General features: G+C 39.5%; 1 long non-coding RNA gene across 1 annotated transcript; it reads left to right on the forward strand.

Annotated features, from left to right (window-relative positions):
• Positions 1-1,734: 1,734 nt before the first annotated feature.
• Positions 1,735-23,465, forward strand: LOC308058972. The gene is made up of 2 exons (XR_013926077.1): positions 1,735-1,849; positions 4,291-23,465. It is a non-coding gene; the product is annotated as an uncharacterized lncRNA (long non-coding RNA).
• The last annotated feature ends 1,576 nt before the right edge of the window (positions 23,466-25,041 follow it).

The following is a 25,041-nucleotide window of genomic DNA, read 5'->3' on the forward strand; positions in this document are numbered from 1 at the left end:
ATATACTATATAGTACATAATGGATACTATAGTACATATATGTAGTATACATGGGCTATATACTATATATACTATATATGTGCTATATTCTATATTACATATAATATATACTGTATAAGACATAACATATGCTATCTGCTTTGTATCTATATCTGTATTATCTTGCTATTTGCAACTGTCATGGAGTTAAACAGGTATGAGGCATCTAAGAGCAGCTGAAAATCCAAATAGCTATTTGTGTTTTCAGGCATGTAACGATCCTTTAAAATAGATTTTTAGAATTACGCTTCTGAACAAGTTAAGTCTGTTTGAACCTGGAATAGTTGTAGGTTATGCAGCAGCGAAACTCTGCATAGCGCAAAAAGTGAAGGAAATTTTGCTGCAGTTCACTTTTTCACTTGGGCTAGGCTAGCTGAGCCTACTGCTGCTGCTGCTTCAGCAGCACGTCAGCCCGGAGTGGACAGCCACAAGCAGGTACCAGTACTTTGGCAGTGCCCAACGAGGGGACATTTCTCACTCAGAGACTGGATTTTGGCAGGTTATTTGAAGCCTTGCGGTACTGGGGCCAGGCAAACAACAAAGAGCATTCCTAAGTTAAGTTGACACTATCCATCGGAATTTTAAGAACTGAAGGATTTCAGTACAGTGGCAAGGTTTTATTCTTTAAATCTTTTTTCTTTAAAATTGTTAGCCTTCAAATTTTCCTAATTACCCTGGCAAACAGTCCGGGTTTTATGTTTTCTTTTCTGTTAAAAATCTCCTGATACTAGTTCTGAATCAGGGTTATCTTGCACATTTGTGGGGAAAGGAATTGCCCATCTGATTAACTGTGGAATTGGCATTAGGAAAGGAAGTAGATGAAGTAATATTTTTCTGTGTGAATTTGCCTGGATCAGACAAAATTACTGGACTAGGTAATCAGTAGAAGACAAATACAACAAAAAAAGCTGCAATATTTCCAGATGAAAATGTGAAGTTAGAACTAAGATTGATAATAATGAGACTCATCTGATATACAGTGACTGTGTCTTTTTAATTATAATAGTTGTCTCTCCCTCATTTATTGTCCTAACAAAACTGTTGAAGAAACTTCATTTTAAGGCTGGAACCATCACAGTTCAAAATGCCAATTTCAATCTTAATGGCAATTTTAAAATCAGTTTTCATTAGACTATAGTGGGACCTGAATCTCACAGGATCAATAACCATTTCCTGGGTTTCAGTAACCAGTGTCTGGAATAACAAAAGGTAGAGGAAGCAGATAGATACTGATGTGATTTGAGGAATGGAGCTTTGGAATTCCCATGAAACATGTATTTGGGTGTCAGAGTGGCCACACTGGGTACACACACCCAACTAGTGTTTTCAACACTTTGTACTTGTATGTCATCTTACACAAGACCAGACTTTCAAAATACCTTAGCTTCCATTGAGGCCCCAAGTACATGGTCAGATATTTTTGGGTGCATTTCAAGTGCCGAGATTTTTTTGAAACCTGATTTTCATTACTTTCCTGGAGCTTGCAGTTTTCCATGATGTGGTTCTGATTATGAAGCTAATTCTGGTCTGCCAAAAACATTTGGAAAAATCTCAGCTAGCTCTTTACAAGGCAATACCCAAGTATGACCTGGGGAAAAGCTCACTCCCAGGACGGCTCCCAAAATACAGTATGGGTGAGAGACTACACCATTTTTTGCCTTGTTCCTCCAGGGCCTTTGCAGAAAGACCAAACACCTCCCAAGTGCCCTCATGCCGTGTTAGGCCCGGCAACATGTACCTGCAGTTTCACGCTACGAAGACAACACACCAGAAGGCTCAGAATCAGCTCATATTACAGACACCCCAAAATGTGAATATGTGGAAGAGTAACCTTATTGCGGGGCTGCAGGGGCACCAAACGGCATCCAGGGGAGACCCAAGGGCAAGGCAGTGTGGATGCAGATTGGCATCTTGCCTTCAGCTATATGGATTGGCCCAGGGGCCAAGGATCACACTCATTTAATTGTGTAAACGTGACCTCACCGTGCAGTCTGGATGGCAGTGAGACAGGGGCCTCAGGTCTGCAGCCCTCTTCACAGCCTGGGGACACATTTGAAGTGTACTCTTGTTAGTACCAAAATTTGACAAAAACCTGCAGGAGGAAGATGTATAGTTGAATCATAAAGCATGATAAAACTGCTAAGTTAAGGTTGCATCTTCAGTTTTGGAGTTTTGTACAGTTTAACTACTTTTATTTTCAAACTTAGTCCTTGTTTAGGTGGCGAAGCTCTCTAGAGCAATGAGAATTGTTTTAGTTATGTTTGGAGAGCAACAGCCTTACCCAGCTGTAAGCCCAGAAGTAGAGCTACGTAATATAAATAGCACATTTTTATAATTAGCATCCTTTATTTTTACTGATTTAATCTGTCATTTATGACTAAGTTTCAGCAGAAAGCTAGGTAGCAATCACCTCTCATCTTGCTTTCAGTGAAATTTAGAGTGTCAGATTCTGTGCCAATGCTACATTCATTCTACTGAGGTAACTGGACCTGTACTAATTTACACCAGCTGCTGCTTTGGTCCATTTGTAAAAGTACAGCAATTTTTTAGACACATCTTTGGTCAATGGTACAGCTCCTTTATGAGCTAGCCCAGCTAGTATTATTTCTTCCTTGTGGTTTCTTATTTTTAGATCAATACATTAAGTACCATTAAGTAGTCTTTAATTTTAGGCTTTTGTGCCCCATTATATTGCTTTTAAATCGTCAGCTAGATGATATAACAGGTAACATGATGGACACATCCAGCACCAATTAAGACTTAAAAGCTAATAATGGTCTAAAAATATAGGTGATTGGAATTACCTGAGAACAATTTTATCAGAGCATCTTTAGACATATGTAGGTCTTTTATTCTAGTAGTAAACGATCTTATTCTATGGCTGTCTTGCTCTCCACCATTGCAGCTGGCGGTCCAGAGGATATTCCAGCTTTGAAAGTGGCAGACACCAGCAGAGGGATTCTTGCTCTCTAACTAAAGCTAGGACAAAGATTCCTTCTCAGCTGTGTTTGTTGCACATTGATTGGAGACACCTTATATCACTCCTGCAAGAAAAAAATTCTAGAACCTGGAGCGGGTGGAAAGGAGATTGATAGATGCACACTGAGACTTTCAATTTTTACATTGAGCAGACTACTAAAATTTAATTCCTAGCTGAAAATCCAGACAATGAGGATAGGACAAATACCTATGAAGGAAGCCAAATTTAACTGTGCTACAAAAACTTTATGCCAGTGTAAATTATCTCAGTTAAACAACTTCTGACTTACAATGACATAAGTGAGACCTAGATATTCTTGGAAATACATTATTTTTATTTGATGTTTGGTTTCCAAACATATATTTGTTGAATTGATCGGCATTTTTATTTCCTCCCCCCCCACCTCTCTTCTCCAACTTTTTAGCTCATGGAAAGGTGGGGAAAGAGTATTTTTGGTTTGTTGGTCAAAAGATTCAGTGGAATAAAGCTGACCAGGATTTTTTCATATTTTTTTCTGCTTTTTATCTTTTTCCTTTCTGTAACTTTATCTTCTCTGTACTTTCTGAGTTTCAGTTCCCTCTTGCCAAGCTGCTTTATTTTTTTTCAATTTAAAAAGTGCAAAAAATAAAACTGAAAACTGTTAAGATTTTTCTTTCTATTACATCTAATACCAGAAGTGGAGAAGAGGAGAGAGAAAATAGTATCCAAACTGCAAAAACTTCTAACATATTTTGTTTTAAAAGTTGAAAGAAAAAGAGTTTGTTTCATTTTAAAGATCAATAGAAGTGTGAATGAGGAAAGATAAACAATCCTCAACTGGAGGAATCCAGCCGAGAAATTCATTTCCATAAGAAATTAGGCTGATAGACATTCTTTGCAGTATTTTTCTCCAACCAGAATAATTCCTGTAATTTCTCTTGCTCCTGTTACTCTGTACAGGACTTTGCACGAGCAGAGGATTGTCTCTATTTTGTTTAATCGGAGCTTTGCTATTTAATCTACCCAGAAATGATTCAAAGTGTTAGACATAAAAGCCCTGTAATAGCTGAATAAAAGATATGTAGTCTCCAAAACTTCCTAGCTGTAACTTAGGTGTTTCTCATGTCTCTGTCGCTATAAAGCAACTTCAAAAACTTTTCACCCCTGTAAGCTGGAATTGGTAGATAATTAATACCTCCCACACAGCAATAACTGAGTGATAAATTAAAGTGTTTAGGCTATTTAGGCTATTCCCAAAAAGAAAATAAAAGCTTTTTTTTTTTTTTTTTCAGAAAGAATCTACAGCAGATTTCTCTCTCTCTGTGTATGTATATGAAGAAGACTCTGATCTGACAAGAAAATTACATACTTGGCAAAGAAAGACTTAAAAATATAGGGCCTGACTGCCATGTGTAATGTTTTGAAAGGTTTGAAAGATGTAATTTTGTAAGACAGTGGGCCCTAGATCCTGCCTGTCTCTGAGAAAACAACCTAACAAAGCCCTGGGATAAGAACTAGCACTTGCCATTGTTCAGAATAACTCTCAGTTTGCCATGCTCTGTTGTAGTGGTCGCTCCCTGAGATAGCAGGGGTAGAGTCTGGCTTTTGCTGTGCATTAGGCAGTGGTGTCTCTGTTGCTGTCTTTACCACCCATTTACAGGTCACACAGAGAAACCGAGGAGGTAGAAAGTCTATTGGCATTTTATTCTAGAGCTGTTCTAGCAGCCAAGCTCAGAGCCTGCATCTGACTGATATTTTAGGATTGCACCTTTCCGTACACTATTCAGTACTTCTAACTCCCCAAGAGAAGTTCTTTCAAACCCTAATTAAGTGACTAAACTGCACAAAACACTAGAGGTAGATTAAGAATCTTTATTCTATTTTGTACAGATGTTATGTAGTGTGTGGAGCAGTAAGCATCAGGATTTATCATGGTTTGTGAGGATGGTTGCAATGTGTTATAAGAGTAGCTCTGCTTACTCACCAACAAGTAACTTGAGGGTCTTTATTTCTGCATGTGGCACAGGGAGATGAGAAAAAGCTGGGAAGTTGTGCTGAAGTGCTATCATTCCCCACTCCCATTCAGCTTTATGCTTCTCCATGGATAAGGCTGTGTGATTCCGTGAAGAATTACTGGGACACCAGCCAAACCAGAGTCAGAGAGAAAGCAAAATGCAGATGGACCAGTCCCCATCGCGGCTCTCAAAACAAACTGCCTCTTAGTACCTGAGTGTCCACACTGTGGTGCCCGGCATTATTTGCTTCAGAAAACAAGGTGGAAAAATCTATCTCCAAAAGATGACTTATCATTAGGAAGGGGTCTCTGTGAGCAGAATTAGTCCTGTCTGCAGTGGAGGAACCCACGTCCATGTAATGTGGATTGATGAAAAAGCTCCTGTCAAGAGTCCTTGCCTTTGCCTTGTCACAGGCAAACTCAGCTTGTCAGGTTTTGCTCTCCCAGTGTTGTTCAGCTTTAGCATTGGTGAAGCGGGCAGCGAGGAAAGAAAGGTGTTAATGACACTGCAGAAATCACAGTGAGCTCTGATCTAAAACCCTGTGTGCAGCTTCCCCCCCCCCCCCCGCCCCAGGCCAAGGAGGATAAATTCAGCTGAAACAGGTGCTTTGAAGGGTGATTATTTCAGTCAGAGGAAGAGAAAACCTGTTTTGGCAGGAAAGCTCAGAGCTGGGAATGCTTAGCTTCTTTTTTATAAAACAAGACTTGAGACACAGCTGGCTTAGAAGATCAACAGTGAGCAGAAGAAATACTTCAGGTAAAGAAACAACATGTAGCTATAACTGGTTATGAATAAGTTTTAGTCTTCAGATTGGAAGAATGGTTTTGAACTCTGACTGAGGTTGGAAGAAGCTTCAGAGGACTAATAAGGGAAGGGAAGGAAAACCATTACTGCTGGTAATAAAAAGGGTGATGTATGATCGCTTCCTGTACCATGAGAACCTGGAGCAACTGATCCAGGAAAGCCTTGCCCAGTTCCTGAACTTCTTTGTTTCTCTGCTGTATTTAAAAAAAAACTCTCCAAACTTCTTGATATATTTTCACAAATATCAAGAACGTACAGAACCATATGGGGTTCAAAAGACCTGAGCATGTAATGTGGAAAAAAGCTGTTTGTTTGGTTTTCAATATTGAATTTCTTTACCTATTAGAAATGTAGCATCTAACCTAAATACCTTTGCAGGTCACTTCCCAATTCACACAACTTCATACCTTTTTGAGTATAGAGTAATTGAAATCTGTCCCTGCTAGTGGCTGTTACCCTATAAATAATATCAAAGATCAAATAGATGCTTAAATGAAGATATGGAAGGGTCTAATTATATTAAAGATTACAATGTAACTTAAGGAGTAATAATTATGCTTAAAGCAGACTATACTAAAAGACAAAGGAAAATTTTAGTGTAACATTCTTTTGATTTGAATAACAATCAATGAAAACACTAATGTCTTAATGCATAATTAAACATACAACAGTAGATTGATATTCACCAAGAAGCAATAAATATTCAGGTGAGCGCGAGACTTTTGTATATTCAGCAGCATTAGATAATAATTTATACATAACAAACCAATCTGGTAATAGGAGAGCAAAGGAGAAAAAAAGTCCTTTTCCAGTTGTTACACTTTGGAACATGCCACCAACTTTCCTTCAGATTTGATCTTGTCTCACTGGCAATATTACTGTGTGTTTGCTAGAAAACTCAGTTGCTGTACAACCAACACAACTGCTTGATGACCACCACGTTCTGGGATCTAGTACTGACACTGAGTATTGCCTTACAAAAAGTTTCACAGAAATTGTTTCCAAGAAAGTTCAGACTTCAAAAACTAAATCTCAGTCAAAGCTGCCTGCAAAGGAGGGCTGTAAATGTGTAATAGATGTCCTAGTGTGTAATATATGTCCTAATAAATGGTTATTTCAGCCAATATGGATTTTTTTTTGTTGTGACTCCAGTAGGTGAACAGCTTGTCTGGTGACCACAGGTTATAAACACTTTTGATGAGCCTGTGCTTGATTTGCAACTGTAATATATTTGTAATGATTAATAATGTATTAACCCTTTAATAAAGCCTCCATGAACAGAATCTAAAGGCCTAGGCGAGTTTAAAACTTTGACATTCCTGGCTGTGAGTTGTGTCAGAGGCTTGTAATGTATTTCCCACATTCCCCAAAGAGGAAGATAAATCACAATTCACAGGATTTTAAAAATGTGTCATGCACTGTAATCATAGAATAATTTTAGGCCAAAAAACAATGTGCATCAGTGTAGATGATAGATTTTTTTCACACAGACATCACTATTTATAACCCTGTCTCAAAGCAATGAATAACCCATTCAGAGTTAACACTGACTAGTGCAACAGATAGCTGTAGAGCACAGAAGTTACTAAACCACAAATATATGCTTCAGCCAGTAAATTTTAGGAAAAAAAAAAAGTAGGGAAATATCTTTGGAAGCAGTAATTTAAAAAAAAAAATATTTTTTTTTTGAGAAAGAAAGTGAGCATCGTTCTCTGTGCCTCAGTCCAGTGCCTCTGGCAGCTCCCTTTACCATTATCCCACCCTACATCCCATAAGCTCTTGAAGTCTCCGTGAAGTTAGTCCTGTGGAGAACTTGATGCAGGAAGAAACCCAAACAAAAGGAGAAGCTGGAGTGAGATGTACACTCTACAGGGTCTTACTTCATTTCCCTGAGACTTTCTCATGAGAAACAGATGAAGCACCTGAAAGTAAATAACTCACAGTCTTGAATATCACTGCTATTCCTGCTAACTCTGTGGCCCCTACAGCCCATGAAACACCAGATTTCCAGTCCAAAGACCTGTAATAAATAGAGGTAAAACTGGACAAGGGATTATATGCCCATCTGTTTACCTCTTGAATTTTTGTAAGAAAGTCCTCTTTATTATGGCTTTCTTTTTCTAGGGTTTATGTGCTTTTGGCGGGACACAAGATGGAGAAGTGGCATATTGTATCTAGCTTCACAAAGAGCAAACATTTTCAAAAATTGACTTGTCAGGGGAAGTGGCAGACGGGCTTTCTAGGAACTTCTGATTTTCTCCATCACAATTTTTCTGCCCTGATTTCCAAGCATCAGACTGAACGTGCCAGCTGTGATTCCACCAGAACCCATGAAACAGAAGCATCCGATGCAGCTGGCGCTTTGGCTTTTTCCTTCAGTTTACAGAGCACATATCTTTACAATGAGGAATAAGCCAGTCTTCTTAAAAAATATTAGTTATCCTGGCAGGAAAAAGGAGAGCAGTTAAACAGCAATGCAAACATTTCCAAGAAGGTGAGAATAATGTTTAAGTGTCATTTTTATACTTGTGTCTGATGTTATTTGAAAAATACATATAGTATTTCTGTCAACATAACCTTGGAACAAAGACAAGAATGAGAAGAGCAGCCTCCGTTCCAGACCTTGCAATATGCCAAAAGAGTTTAACCAACACCACAGTAAATGATGCAGCCAGCAGGTGACATGTGGGTCCTGAGCTGGAGACAGAGCTGAGAAAAGTTCAGGCTCCTCTAGTTTACACCAAACAATGTTTTCCCCCAAAGGCTGACTGGGCTCTTAGGAAACATCTGCAAATATAAATGTAATTAAACCACTGACTTGCCTGCAGAGCAGCTGATTACCTTGCAGAAAATATTCTTTCTGTAACTATATGTCCTTTCTGTGCTTCTCTGTTTATTCTCTGAAATTCTTCTCATTCAGTTTCTTCTGTGGACACTTGCCTGAAAACAACTGTGACGTTGATGCCAAAAACTTGGCTCAGCCTCAGAAATGATAAACTTCGGGCTGCTTTCTATTTGCACAGCACACAGAAATTCAGAACAAACCATTTGTAGTGAAGGCAGACAAACCAAACCTGAAATCTGAAATATTTTCCCAAGCGACTGCATTGTTTTAAGAGCACGGCCTGCAACGAGAGTAAATCTGGTCTCATACATCGTTTCAGTGGTGGAGATTTCATCTCCAGCAGACAGCGTATGTGTGTCTCTCGGTTTGGCTACGGGAAGGAGGAGACTCCAAGGTCTCGTCGGAGCCAGTGCCACCACCATTACAGCCCCAATCCAAAATACATCGACTCGGCTCCCCCAGAGCCCCTGCCCGCGGTGGGCGCTCCGGGCCCGCCGTCCCAGTCACAGAGCCCCGTTGCTGCGGGCTCTGCTGCCATCAAGTGGGAACCGGCACAAACACGAAGGACCCGTCTGACGGAGCCGGGGTGCCGGTGTATTTATGCCTCAGGTGTCGCCCAGAGGCCACGAGTATGGACGTCCCGCCACAGCCTCAGTCGCTGACGGCAAAGCTGTCTCCTCCACGATGTTGCACTGAGAGCTGTGCCTGAGGGCAACCGGTGAGGAGGTGTGCGCGTCTGTTCTGAGAAACGAGCATCACTCATCCTCGGCGAAGTGTTTGAGTCAGCAGGGTCACTTCTTATACACGTATATTTAAAACCATGTATGGATTGAGATGTCCCTCCAGCTTGTCAGGCAGTGGTGGGACAAAGGTAGGAGAGATGGGAGCTGAGGGTGACAGTGAGGACCAGCGTAGTGCCCGTCCCGACATGGTGATGTCCCACAGTGCCAAGCCAGAAAAGCAGTGCAGGGAAAGGGACAGGGACCAGGGTCGGCCACAGCCCAGGGGTCAGACCACAGTGATGGGCAGGTCTCAGTCTGGGAGGAATTAAATTCACATTTCCCACCAACCTGAGCAAACAGCACAAGTACAGGCTGGTTCCAGTGATGCCTTCCCATCACCGCTGTTGAAGCTGAGTGCAGCAAAGGGTGCACAAGCACTGGGACCAGCAGAATGACGTGCTCCCCTTTGCTTCCTCTTCCTCTGGGAACACGTTTCTAGTACTTCAACTTTTTGGTGCAGAGGATGACTTCTCTGTACCATCCACAGCCCATGGAGACTTGGCTGGCTGGCTCCTGTGTTAGTTACATTCTCTTCACAGATGTGAATACGAAAATATGCCAAAGAACAAACCAGTAAAATAATTTCTGCCTTGTAGACTTTTGGTGCTGGTATGTATTGCGTTTAGCCACTGCTGAGGATGGGATTTCATTTTCAAAGACTGAAAATGGTGTAGGAATCTTTTCTAGACATGATCCAATGAGTGCAAGGAGAGCAGCAAACAGCAGATTATTCACTCCTCGTGCAGGAGAGATCCCATTTCCCTTTTGACACCAGGCTCAAGGCGGAGCAGCTCTCCAGCACAAATCACACTAACACCACCTGTGACCATCCAAGCACCCTAAAACGTTAGATCAGTTCAGATGTTCTCTCTCACAACGGTAAATCTGGAGGACAGCCCATCTCTCTGACAGCAGGTTTCTCCCGGGAGGCAAAGGCATTTTCTAGGGTTTTTTTCCCCAAGCCAATTTATGGAAACCACATCTGCAGACCAAACTACAATTCCAAAAGTTTAGGATTAACATTTCCCACTGAGAGGCAGTTTGTTTTCAGTTTAGTATATATAATTGACACTGCAAAGCTCAACCTTTTTAGGAATGAAACTACTATATACTGGCTTTTCTGGTTTATGTTTACCCAGGATTCAGTCATCAAGGATTCAGTCCAGTATACGGATATATTTTAGCAAAATATTCATCCATGCCAGTTGGTATGATGTGTGGCAGTAGTGCTGTGATCTGTTGACACGTTTAATGCTGCATTTGTAGCAAATGGGAGAACTGGACCCTCACACTTCCATAAAATGTGTGTAAGGCACAAAACAGTGACAGATTTCTGCTTTTTATCCCAGGCTAATGTATCTTGTAAGTCTTTCATAAACTGATCCAGTTCCATCCTAAAAATACTCTTTTCTATTTATTCCCTTTACTGTCCATAAATTTGCTTCTCCGACAGTTAAAAATTTTGTGATTTCTTACCTAAATTCTTTCACATGAGGTGGTATGGGATTTTTTGTCAATTTTGTCTTTCAGTTTATTCACTAAGTATTTTCTCCTTTCCTTGGCATGTCTGTCCTGATGTATTTATATGGAGCAGCTATATTTCTTGCTAACCTTTGGTTTGAAAGGTTCAACAAGCCAAAGGCTTACCAGATCTTTCAGCATTAGTAGTATCAAAACAGCTTGTGCTTCCTTGCATTGCACAAATCATGCATGACCAAGTAAAAGAATGGTAATTGAAAATAAGGACCAAAAATATTGGGAAAAAGAGAAGGCCACTCAGAGCCCTGTAAATAGGGCTGGGAACACGATAGATGTCTCTGTTCCACAGCCATACTGAAAAATCACAGTAGTAATTTGGTCTGAATCAAAATACAATATTTCTATTCAAATGTTTCTACAAAGCAAACTGGGATGAAGAGTTTGGTTTAAGTGGAAATCTCTTATTCAGTCTTAAATTAAATGTTTAATTTGGTTGTCTTTTTGATCACTTGGGCTTTTTGTAGGCCTTGCACTCTGCTTTCTTGTTTAGAAAAGAGGTCTTTTTCAGATGCCATTTAAGAGTTCAGAACTTTGTAGGTTTCAGGTAGAGAATGTCAAAACAAACACTTCAGCAATACAGGGTATTTCATTTTGAAAATGTCAAAATGAAATGTTTTGACATTTCCACAACTTGTCCTCCTCTTTTGCAGCTTTAACTATTTATCAGATTCAACATGACCTCACAGTTTGCTTAACTGAAATGTCCCATTTTAGCAAAGTTACTAATTCTCAGAAAAAAAAACGGTCCATATCTACCTACTGGATCTGCCTCGTCTTACTTTTCATCCTGCGAAAAAAGGTGGTTGATAGCGGTATCAGCAAAATGATGAGTAAAATGGAGATAGTGAACAGGATTCAGTTGTTATCTGCTTCTCCCAGTACAGAAGCTAAGAAATATCACACATAGGTAGCATTTAATGAATGAAAACACTTTCACTGTAGAATTCCTTTGTACAGAGTATTATAGAAACTAAAAAGTTTACATGGGCTAGAGGGATAAATTTATGGGAAAGAAACTTTAGATGATGTCTAAAAACATAGACGTTACCGCTGGCTCAGGAAGTCCCCAAGCTGCAAACTGTTGAAGGCTAGAATAGTATTTTGACAAACAATTGGCGTGTGCTTTCTCTGCTCCCTGCAGATGTACTTCTGGAAATTTTCTGAGGAAGGATACTGAGCTAGACAGACCCTTGATCTGACCCACTCATCTGTTCTGAAGCATGTTAGTTCAAATAACGTGAAGAAACAGAATGAAAGAACCCAGCTTGACCGCTCTGCCTGTTGAGCACAGCTGTGTTTCAATGGTACAAGCCCTATTAAAAATGTCACATTTGATGTCTACAGTGCTCTTCTAAGTTTCTACCGAACAGTGAGCAGCTGCCCTTCTGAAAGGCTTTAACAACCCAGATATTATCTGTTTTATTTCCATATTGGTAAGCTTATGTTAGCTTGTCCTATGAAACTGTTTATTGTACCATACTAGTCTACTTTATTTCTTCTTGTCTTATATAGTGATTCAAATCTGTTGAAAACACCAGTGTCAATAAATAAGCAGTAGGCAACTTGCTAAGATCTTAAAGCAGAGAAGTGAAGTGGAAAGGGGAAAAACCGACATAACTCCATTTAGACTTTAATAGCTTTAAGCCCATCAAACACCAATACTTTATATTTCACTACACTCTGCCTAAACATTTAGCACAGCATGGGGATGAAGCTGCTCCTCAGATCCAGCTCTGCCCACTCAGTGCTGATTTCATCACATCCTTTACAGAATGGGCTAGCAGCATTATTCTGCTTTCTCTTCTAAAATGAGCAGGGAGAAAATTAAACTGATTAAACTTTTTTTGAAGCCTCAGTCCTTTAGTTGGATTCTTAAGCATCATGATGACTTGAGTGTTCATCTCTGTTTGTATATGTATAAAAAAATTAAAAGAGACATCAAGTGAGGCTGTTGATCTCATTGAATATGTAGCCTTGAAAAAGTACTTGAAACCCTGCTTTGTACTACATAAGCACCATGTGGAAATCACTGTCAGTGGAGTCAAAGAGCCAGTGCATGGAGCACTGCAAGAAAAGCCGGGCTAAGGAAGAAAAAGTCCTGGTTTTGTAACACCTGTAACAGCTTTTTCATTAATTATTACTCAGAAGCGTAAATTTTTTTTTGCTGCTTTCAGAAGCGTAGTGTCTTCCCAAAGAAAAAAATGGTAATGCTACAATAAGTATAGGTATAAAAGTCAAAGATGTTCTCAAGCCTTGGTTCATGGATCACTTGCTAGAAGTCTGTAGAAGTACAAAAGTACAGTTGGTACCTTCTTCTGATTCCCAGCTGCACTAAAACCTGCAAATATTCAACGTTGTCAAAATATTATTTTCTCTGTCAACAGCTGCTGATTTTGTTACTGGATTGGTGCAATACTGTAATTGGGAGATTTTTGTCTATGGTGGTAAAGGGGGTAGCACAGTTCACAAAAGATTACATGAATTACACACCAAAAAGCAGGGTAATGTTGCAAAAGAAACATTATGCAATGACTCATTGCTTAAGGACTGTGTTAATTAAATATTAATCAAGGCCTGAAGTATCATATTGAGAGCTACTGAGCTCACTTAAATTTGTGACCCCAGTTGCAGCTACAAAACACTTGGAAATGTGCCCAATGAGACACAAAACACACTGCTGAAGTACTTGGGCACAGCTCTTCAACTCAATGCATGCTACTGCATGAAGGCAGGGGAAATGAGGAAGAAAAACCAGGCTGGAGAAAAACAGAGGGGAATGTCATGCAGCCATAAGCATTCATGCCACAGAAGGACGCTACTCTTAGAGGAATAGTGAGAGGCAGGGAGGTGTGGAGAAGAGAGGTGGCCACTGTTAGTAAGGAAGGTGCCAAGGAAGGGGGCAGCCAAGAGAAATGGTGGGCTCAGGATGAAGGAAGCCCGCCACTGCCCTGCACTGCTTCAGTCTACCCTTGCCTCTGCCCTAGTGCTCCCCTGCAGTGCCAGCCATGTAGCCTGGACATCCTCAGTAAAGTTCGGATTTGCTTTCATCCTGAAAAAGAGGTTTAAAATGTCAGGTGTTAAAGCAGCAACTGGGAAGCCGATGCTGGTAGTGACTCTGGAGGGTCGCAGTGATGCAGCAGTGACTTCTAGGTGGGCGTTCAGAAAGTCCCACCTGGGTCCCTTGTTTCACAGGTGAAGGTCCCTTGTTTCATCTCTGTTCCTCAATTCTCATTTTGTAAAATCAGAATAACTCCCTTCCATCCTAAAGAATTCTGTGACAGTAAATACATGCCTGGGTATTCTAAAATGACTGGATGAATGAAGCAGTATAAAAAGCCACATGGAAAACCTCAAAAGGGAATTAATAATTTTTGTCTTCAGAGAGGGTTTTTAAACTTTTACAGCAATAAGGAATAGAAGTCATTCACTAAATCAAGAAAAAGCTTATGATGAAAGAGGTGCTGCAGACAAAGAAAAAGTATTTGATAATGCATGTGATCATTAAAAACTATGTAATAATGCAGGTGGGCAAGAAGTCTGATGTAAGATTGTGCTGTGTTTCATTTTTTAGTGCTAGTTTTGCAATTTTAATAACATTCAGTTACTTCTGACTGGGCAACATACATCAGAGAGATCTCAGATCACTAAATGATAGAGCATTCACTCCTTAATTGATCTAAAATATGCAGTAGGTCTTTGCATACAGTAAGTTGCACAGTTTTGAAAGTACCTTTTTGTTAAGGTACTAAGAAATACTTTGGAGATTTGAATCTCAGTAAGCATATCAGGCATTGAAATTGCTGGTTGCTTCATAGTAACTTTGTGCACCAGGTAGCTCCCAAGTACAACAGTAGGACTGATGAATCCATCTAAGTTTTGCTCATATGTGTACATACATATACAGACACACACACACATACATGCACTTGTACACACACTCACACACACACACACCCCGCCTCTCTCATTGTAACTTTCCCTTTGCCTGTGTCCCTCTCATTGAGGGCATTTCTGAGTTTCAGAAGAACATCAGATATGTTCTCCTGCACCATATTTCTCTTTAAAAATGTTTTCCTTTCCCATTTCCCCCCAGTTTGGTGGCCTCTGTACATTTGGCCAGAGGGCACCCTCTGTCACCTCCTTCAGATTGCTGGTGAAGATGCTAAATGGGACAGGTCCCAGGACAGACCCATGCAGCATTGCACTTGTTAATGGCCTCCAAGGGTAGAGTGTGACCCATTAAACGCGGCCCTTCAAGCCCTATCATGCAACCAGTTTTTACTACTTAGTTGTATCCCATCCAGATCATAGCGCTCTAACTTGAATCATGCTTGTTTTATACATTTTCCTGTACACAGGCCTAAGTAAGTAATATCAAAATCTTGTGTAACAAAGGTGCATCTAGGTGTATATAGGAATTTATGTTCTCCTAGGAGACAAAGTTGCACCCTAAAAAACGTCTTTACGATAACAGCAGGTAATCTTACTAATGTGATGACTGTGAGAACACTGCAAGACAGAAAAAATCCAGGTTCACATGGCACAAGAACACAAGAGGATGACGGTCATTAGCAGAGACATTGAAAGAAAAGAAGATGACTTAGAGAAAAGACAGTGAATGCTAATTCTCTGCTGCCCATCATTATTTCAGGGAAACTGGACTCTTTCCAAAGCCAGGCACTTTGTGCATTGCTATGCAGCAATGAAAGAGCCATTTGGGGTCAGCAGTAACTGTAAAATAAATGGACAGCAAAGGAGTCCCTCATTACTCAGCTTGACTGGAGACAGAAGAATATTTGATGACCACTTTTCTATTCTGTCCCTGAAGCTGACCACAATTAAGCCAAGCCAAAATGATAATGGCTAATGGGATGCCACTGAGATTCAAATGTTATGTAGAATCCCGTGGGCATGTGAAGTCAGAGCCAGTAACACGTTTCTGTAGTCTAATTAAAAACAATAATGGAAATTTAATGAACACTGTGTTAGTGCAGTGGGAGAAATTTGTATTTAAAAAAAATGTCCTAACAAGAGAAGATGGAACATTTGCGAGAGCTGAAAAAAAGCCTAGCTGACCAAAGGATCAAAAGGTCAAACATATTTCACTATTGCTTTTAGTTTCCTGTAGGAATTACAAACAGAAGGATCTCTGAGAAACTTGGTGAAAGAAAAATAGCTTTAGCAGCACCTGAAACTATAGTGGGCAAAGGTATTTCAATGGCATTCATTGTAGCCTGAAAGAAGAAATCGCTCACTTCTCTGGGTGAAACGTATTAACCTCTAACAGGCAGTGAGTCAATAAAAATGATTTAAGACTTCTTTCTGGCCTTAAACTCTGTGAATCTATGAATACCAGATGACACCCGTGCAAAGCCAACTGCTTGTCATTCATACCATGATCTTCTTTATGTTTCCTGAAGTATTAAAAGGACAATGTTCTTCTCTATCTGCCCACTTGCACATCTTAAAAAGAGTTTGTAATCATATGCCAGAGACTTTGTGAGTTGTTGCTACCCTCTGGATGACCTGCTTGGAAGCTGTGCACTTGGGATACGTGCGCAGAATTGCAGCTGTGCTACTACCAGTGCACGATAAAAGTGGAAATATGACTAAGACGTGGTTCTTTTATTTTTACCAAATCCTTCTCTCCAAACTATGGATACCTCACAAATCCCACAGCTCTCACAGCTCTGTCAGGACATAAACAGCAACAGCGACTGCAGAATGCAAGTCCTGGTTTTACTCCCATCACAAGACACAGAAGAAGGCAAGGGCATCTTCAAATGAAACAATTCCTTTAGTCATGAAGTTTTGAGCACATACTAACCTGAAAAGATCTTACCATGAGGTAAGAAGCAAAATGGAAGTGCCTCTTAGGGAGGATGTAGAAGGAGGAATGGCTTTCCAAAAGCCAGGATGGATGGGAAGTGTGACAGGCAGAGAGAAGGGAGGTTGTTGGGAAGTCACCTCTCGATGCTCAGGTATCAGCATTAAGGAAAGCACCCTAGGTCTCTTCCTGACTTCAGAAATCACCTGCCTCCCTGGAGAGACAAGAGGGAGTTTATTGCTCTTCTGCAAGCCCTGATCAGAGGACTCCACACCTTGTGTGATTCCAAGGACTTTCCCTTTGCACTTCTGCTGCTTTTCCCTCACAACACTGCAGTCTGCCTGTCACTTTTCTGTGCATCTGTGCACCTTCATACCTTGAGGGTGCTGAGGCAGAGTTTTGTATTGTATCACTATCCAAAATGCTGTCACCCTCCCAGCTTTGCACTCCCGGTTCTGGACCACAGCCATGGCTGTTGTGTTGAATTTCTTACGAGAAGCAATTGCTACCACTGCGTGAACCATACTTTTTGGCTTTCTCTTTTTCTTCACCATTTGTTTTGTAGCTTTTAGTGTATAACATTGTTAGGGAACATGTAGTGCCTAGTAGCTGCCAATAGGAGATAACAGTGGTTTAGGTAGCCAGCAAGCACTGCCCAGTAATACATTTGCAAAAAGCTGAGGTGCCAATTAGCATGGGCAACGCATGTGCGATCAAAACATGCTCTGAGCAGTATGATTAGCGTAACTAATAAAAGAGGTGGAGCACACCAGTGTGAAATCTTATAGTTACTGTAGGAAGAATATCTGGGAGGGTTCGCCAGCTGCACTGGAGAAGACGACTGTTTGGGAATACCCACCACCAGTACTACCGCCACCACTGCTTCACCTCTCAGCTAGCTGCCATGGAAAATTCCCTTTTCTCTTTCCATTTCCCCTTTTCTTTTCTCATATTCCTTTTGTCCTTCCTTTTTTCCTTTCACATTTTCTTTTCCCTTTTCTCTTTCCCCTTAAATTTTTGGGGATTTTAGTCTTTCCTTCAAAATGGCCATTCCCTTGAGAGCTGATGTCCCTCGGTTCTTTATATCATCAGTCATATCGAGACACCTTCTGTAAAACATCCATGTGGATGTTGCTGTGTAAAACAGCTGAGTAATCGGTCACGTCAGTGATTTATTGCTGGTGCCTAGGGTGCCTAGGGTTTCCACTTTTAGGTTTGTAATGATTTCCTCTGAATTAATGCCTAACGAGCCCAAAAGGTCTTGCTGCTTCTTGTCTGTTCTTTTTGCATTTAAAAACTTTCATCCACAAAGTGCTGTATCTTTCTCTCTCCGAGTCAAACATTACTTCTTTCAAAAAACTGTCCTCTCTGCCTCTCTTGCTTTCTTCTAACAGCCTGGAAAAATACCTACTGGATAGTTACCATGTCCACGAGTGCTACCGGTCATCTCTGCAAAGTGTTTTATTGCCCGTCTGTGGGAGGCAGCATGCACCAGCAGACAAGGCAGTGTACTAAGACGCAAAACTGCTGGGCTCTATTCCGCTCTGCATGACCCCCTTTTCCGTGGCTTTTGGCAAGTTATTCCACCTCTGTGCCTTAGTTTCTTTATCTGTGGTAAAGAAAGCATCGATACCAGGTTCTTACTGTTGTCTGCAAAGTACTTTAAAGACGGAAGGGATTTAGGTATTTTTTTGTTAGATCCAGCTTGTTTGTTGACAGTTAAATCTTTATGACCAAATAGGTCCTAAAATTAGACCATTGTGAGGTCAGCTTATTTCATTTCACCACATCTATGAACCTGGTGACAGCAAAGGAGGGAAGCGGCTGGAAGATGCATGGAGAGGTGCCCCGTCAGGTTCTGCTGTTCTTTTATACCGTCAGTGCAAATGGAACAGTTCCTGATTCCCAGCTGGTTATTAGAAGTGTGACTTATTTCACCCTAATTCAGGAGTCTAATTCAGACATCTAACGTCCTGCTGTAGCCAAGAGAGAGAGAGACAAGATTCCTTGAAGAGCAGTCCATCCAGCTGTTAGGATACTACCCTGCACAATGGCACCTTTATCCGGTATCTGCTTATCTACTAAGCATACTGTAACTATAGTGTCCTAGCATTATATGTACAGTTTTATAGTTGAATTTCTTTGGTTGCTCATAATCTTTGTAAAAAAGTAGTCTGCTGAAATCCTTCTTCTCAATTGTTTTCAAGAGCCGTCCTCTTGGGTGACTGCAGAAATTCTTTCTACTATTCCTTAAATTCATGATCTGACATTTCACGCTGTGGAATTTTTTCCCCATTCCCAGTACTTTGAATCTAAAGATCATGTATTTCTTGTGTGATAGCCTGAACCTCTTCTATATTAATCACTTCCCATAACACAATGTCATAAGCAAGTTTTGTCAGCATGTTTCCACATTTAATCCTACAACGATGTGAAAATATTTAAGAAATCAGTCACCAGGCTACTCCTTGAGGAACGTGTATACTCCTGACTTTCCTCCACAGTACATTCCCCTTCAAAAGCACCTGCCATTGTCTCTCTTCTAACTAATTCCTTATCCACCTGAAATTTCTTCTGCTAATTTGCATCTTCTCCAATTTCCCATATGGCACGGTAGGCCAGACAGATGACATCGATGGCATTTCTTTTGTCTAGAAAATGAGTTAGCAAAGAAGGATCAAGCTATTCAAATGTGATTCACATTCAGCAAACCCAAGCTGCAATTTATTTCATTCTCCATTTTTTCACTGTCTCCGGTTTCTTTTCCATCAAAATAAGTGTCAGGGCCCTGAGGGCACTAATAGGCATTAATTGCCTTGACCAGTCTTGCCCGAGGCACCCACTCACCCTATCCAGCTCCCCTCAAAACCACCAACCCTGCCTGTTCCCTGAGAGCACATTCTTAAACTTCTCATACCTTTGAGATCAGGATAATGGGCCTGTAGTTATATAAATAACAATTTTATCCATCCTTAAATACCATCACAGCATTTTCATGCTTTCCCTGATTTGAGATCTGTGTTGGAAGTACTGCTATTAGATCAATAGCTTTGTGTATTCTCAGGTCTCTTTAGAGAGAAATCTGTAGCGGAGACAGGTCTCTCTCCCTGCCCTGAACTCATCAATCTCTCTGATGTTTTTGTGTGCACCTCAGTTCTGGTAATTTTTATTTCTATATTCTTAATCACAGAGCTGTCCTGCCTTTGCCCATATGTTCAGCTTCATCATCTTTACTAACAACTGAGAGGTACAACAACAATTAATATTTCACCAGAAAACTACTTTCTGCAGATCTTCACTCAGTTAGGTTGTTAGGTACATGCCTAAGTTAGAGGCCAGTGGGAAAATCTGCATGTTTAAACACTTCATTGTATTGGACACTTGCACCCAGTTGCCAAGCTTGTGTCACAAGTTTAGTGACATTCTGCACTTCAACTCACATAATGTAGTCTTCAGGCATCTCAAGGAGCTGACACAGGTGTCAAGAGACACTTTCCAAGGCTAAATATTGGAGCTTGCATTTTAATACACTACATTATTACAGGCAAATATTCTCCTCTAGCAGCCATGCACCATATGGTTATCTAGTTTCAAGCAGATTGCTAACCCCAGACTGCCTTAAAGCAAATAAATCATGGCATTCTCTTAATATATTGGAGACTGCATCTGTTATCCTGCACCTGTCACTGCTGCAGCAACAGAATGATTTATAGTTCTAAACTTCAGCTTGTTACGAAATGGCACATGGATAGACACACATGCCACCATCAGTTTCAGGAACAGATGGAAATGTAGCAGTGTCATAAACTTCAGACATCATATCCTGAGAATATCAAAGCTCTCTGATGGACAGTTCTTTTGAGAAACACACATAGAAACTGGTTATTCACCAGCATCTGCATGTTTCTTTGGTAACCGGAGCTATGCTTAACATCTGCTGGTTTAACTTGTTATATATGACATAAGGTTCATTTAAAACATTTGTCCACATTGGAGAAATAAAGAACAATGCATAGCTTTAGAGTACAAACACGGAAAGAACCTATCTAATTATTTGCTGTTTGCAACTCAATTTAAAGATGATTTTAAAGCAGTCGGTTGTGTGTGTATATATATTTATATATTCACACAGCTTAGAGAAAAAAGATCTACTACTTGTTCAGGAACCAGTAATGAAATATATTCATAACTTGTTGAATAAAAAACAACTGCAATCTTGTTTTAAAGTTGCTCTTTCTTGAAGACAGGATGAATTTCACCTAACCTTCCTTACCAATCTAATATAAACATGTACATCTCTTGTGGTCCTATGGACAAAGAAGGGCAATTCATCTCATGTTAAAAATAGACGTCAAAGATAACTAGCTCTTAAATAAGTGTGGGAGGCATTTTTTGTAGTATGTGCAAAAACTTAATAACATATAAAAAAGATCAACCTCAAGGCTTTTCTAAACATTAAGGTTAGGAATTAGTGTGGCTTGCTCGTATTAAATTATTAATTCCTCTGTTTGCCCTAATCTTTTTCGCAAGCTCCTTGCCCTAGCTTCCATCTGCTAGTTGATTGCACTATCATATATTATGAAGAAACTCTTATTGACATGAGGTCTTTTCAAAGTGTTTAAATATAACTGCTAACAATTTCAATTACAGACTTTTTGAACACCATGGAAATAATTCAAGTAGCTTGAAATATTACCAAACAACTTGAAGAAATTTACTCGGGAGAGTCTTGGGTTTTCCTATTCTTCCATTTCAGCTTTCAGAATTACCACACTGTGTGCTTGGAGAGCAGCCTAACATGGTTTTCTTCATTATCACAGAAGTATAATACCTTAGACAGAAGATTAGGTGGACCAGAAATGCATTTCTGCGTACTCTTTCTTCTCTTTCATGACCAGATTGGAGCAACTGAATTTCTAGTGCGTAATAATTTTATACATCAGTACAGGCTGACTGGTTTTGATTGTGCCTTTTATTCACACCAAGAATCTGTAAATGTCACCTGATCTAGTCAGAAATTTTCTGTAACAAATTATTGTACTGGGGTCTTTCATTCACATTACTTTTTGATGGTTACTTGCCTGGTTGCCAAGCTTGCCTGCTTCCTCAGCAGCCACCAAGAGACCCGAAAAAAATTCATATTCCTCAGCTTTTGAGTTCTGTGACTATAGAGGATTAAACATGACAGCTAAATTCACTGTTTCTTCAGAAAATTGTTGACTCATTAATGAAAGAGTATGCAATTGAGTAGTTACCTCTACATGCATGTTCCTAAGAGCTTCATCCTGTCCCAATCAAGAAAGCTTGTTGGAGCTCCAGCTCCAAAGCTCTTGGACTCTTTTACAGGCCGCCAAGGAGGATATTGTGAAACGGGAGCCTCTAGATCCCTGGAGTGTATATTTGCAGCTAAATATTGAGGAATTTTGGCTCCATTAAAATTTCTAGGGTATTAACTTCTCATCCCAGTTCTCAGAACTATTTTTCACAGATGCAGAATTTGCTTTTCCAGCAATCTGTGAACTAGACACCTTGCACTAGCAGATGTTACTGTACATCTCAGTAGACACCTCTTAGCTCACTAGAGTTTTTATATTTTTTTGATGCCATGCTGCAAGGTTTTCAGGGTTTTTAGATGTGCAAAATTGCAGCCAGGGTACTTAACAGGATTTTCAAGAAAGCCTACAGACATCTAATTCCACCGACTTCAAATGTGCTTTTGTATTCTGTATATTGAAAACAAACATTTGTGAAGTTGTGATTATTGCCTCTGTGGCAAATACTCTGCAACAGAGGACAATGCTCCATAGATTAGTGTTTTTTATAGTCTCTCTATATAAGAATTATTGATCTTCTAAGGTTTTGCTTTAAAGCCTAGAAGGTATTTAAAATGCAAAATTGTTGTCAAATTTTTAGCGAATTATCACTGTTTTCTAAAAAAATGCATGCATGGATTTTCATAACTGAATGGAAACTGATCTTTGAGAACACATATAAATAAACTTTAGGATATTGGACCAAATTCTGCTTTGACATCAACGCAGTAAAATCTCAGTATTGGAATGAGAATTGATAGATCATAAATTAAGACAGGTTTTGGCCAGTGCTGAGCAACAGAAAAGCACCAGCCTTGGAGAAGCTGTAAGTCACAAATTTAATTTTTCTGTTAAAATTGAGCTGGCTTAGACAAACTAATTCTCAAGCATCAGCTTCGCCCATATGAGAAACAAAAAATACTATGCCAACCTTATGCTTTCAAGTGAAAATACATCATCAATATTATAAGTTATTTAAGGATGGATCCAAAGCCTGTGGAAGTCTGCCACTTATTTTAATAGACTTTGGAACAAGTCTTTTGAATCATAAACAGATTAATAGTAAATAGAAAATACTACAAAAAGCAATCTCAATCATCATTCATTGGTTTAGATCTCCTACAGCTGGAAGACTACCCTATAGAAGCTATAAACATATTTCCAATATGTGAAACTACGTATGCAGGGGAATCCACATAAAATATAAAACATGAAGAATGTTTATTTCTGTATTTTCTGCATTTTATATATCTTTCAACTATCTGCTACTCCAACTTGAAACACAGCAGCCTGAGAGCCAGTGGGAAAGCTGGTAAAAATTCTGATGAAATAAAAAAAAACAACCAAGAAAGAAATCATTGCTGTCTGAAACTGTATGAGAGAAAGCTATTTTTAGTTCAGTTAAAAATGTTTCTGTATATTACCAACAATTATAAACAGACTTATTTAACAAAATAATGGCTGTCGGGTTGATATTCTTTAGGAAAATAACTATTGTTACCAATTCTCTAAATTTAATCATAAACTTAGTGATATTTAGTGCTTTTCTTGTAGTTCCAGATTCTTTGAATACAGTAATTATGTAGTAATTCCAGGCCTCAGCAGAAGCCAAATTAAGTTTCTAATTCCTAGAGCTAAAGAGAAAGCAGCACTCCAAGGGACAAAACCCAAAAAGCTAACAAAAGGATCAATTAAATCTGTAGGGCTTTTTTAATCCCAAATCATAATTATTGGAACTATTACTATTTAGCAGCACTAAACTACGGTTAGGGATACGGAAAGGCTATGCTTGCTTCACCTGGGGTCTTATTATATTCCCATTATATCATTATATGATTATATTCTCATTTATGCTATGTTAATCAACGTAATTCTGTCGCTGAAAGTAGAATTTGGCTTGCGAGATAATTTTTCTTATGTTACTGGCAGCCCTTTTACCCCCTCCTGAGATACATACTGGTCTCGAAAAAGACTGGAACCCTAGGCAGTACCCCCAAAGGAGTCAGTTTAGCAGAATCACTCAAAAAGAGCGGCACAGCAACGGTAAGAAATTCAGAAAATAACGCCTGCCATAAGAAGTTGAAAGAATCAGGATTGCTTAGCCTTAATGAAAGAAAAGGGAGCATGTTTTTATGCTTTTACATAAAATATTGCCAAAAAGTGGAAAGGACTAACTCGTTCTGCATTCCTGTGATGGACAGGATGAGATGTCACATGATTAAGCTGCACCAAGGATCATTTAAGTTAGATACCAGTAAATGTAATTTGATATGGATTTATAACAGCCCTTTAACCTGTTCCTCATGATCCCTACCACCAAATATGTGTTAGGGAAAAAGGGGATTTGTATAGAAGATATACTTTATATTATTGGTAACAGAAAAAGAATACAACATTCGACTGTAAATCTGGAGAACTATCTAGATTCTTTGATTTATGGAAAGCGAAAAGACTAAGAAGACAGAAAAGTAGAAATTAAGTGGTGACTTCCATGTGCTTCTTTCATATCCTTCAAGTGTACATTTTATCATAATGAATCCATAATACCGAATTTCCCACACCCTAGGAGAATTATCCCATCATTCCCATTCAATTAAAAAAACCTAATCAGTCTCTATCAGCCACACTAATCCAATCCCTTTTAAGACATTAAGTTCTAATTTATATACTCAGTCATAAATTTCACATAACCAGCTGCATTATCAGACTTTGATGTAAAGGGCTCATTATGCCAACCATCAAAATTATAAATAAACTTCTGCCAATTGCAACTCCTCTTTTCAATCCAACCTAGAAAAATTACATAGTTACATTTATTTACCCTTTTTACTTGGAGGTACCAAAGTGCTTGAGAAACTTTAATTATCCTCACAATGATTCAAGGTAGCAAAGTGTTAGTGTGACCTATTTAAATCACAA

Source organism: Falco punctatus, assembly GCF_963210335.1.
Source record: "Falco punctatus genome assembly, chromosome: 2".
NCBI classification, from domain to species: Eukaryota; Metazoa; Chordata; class Aves; order Falconiformes; family Falconidae; genus Falco; species Falco punctatus.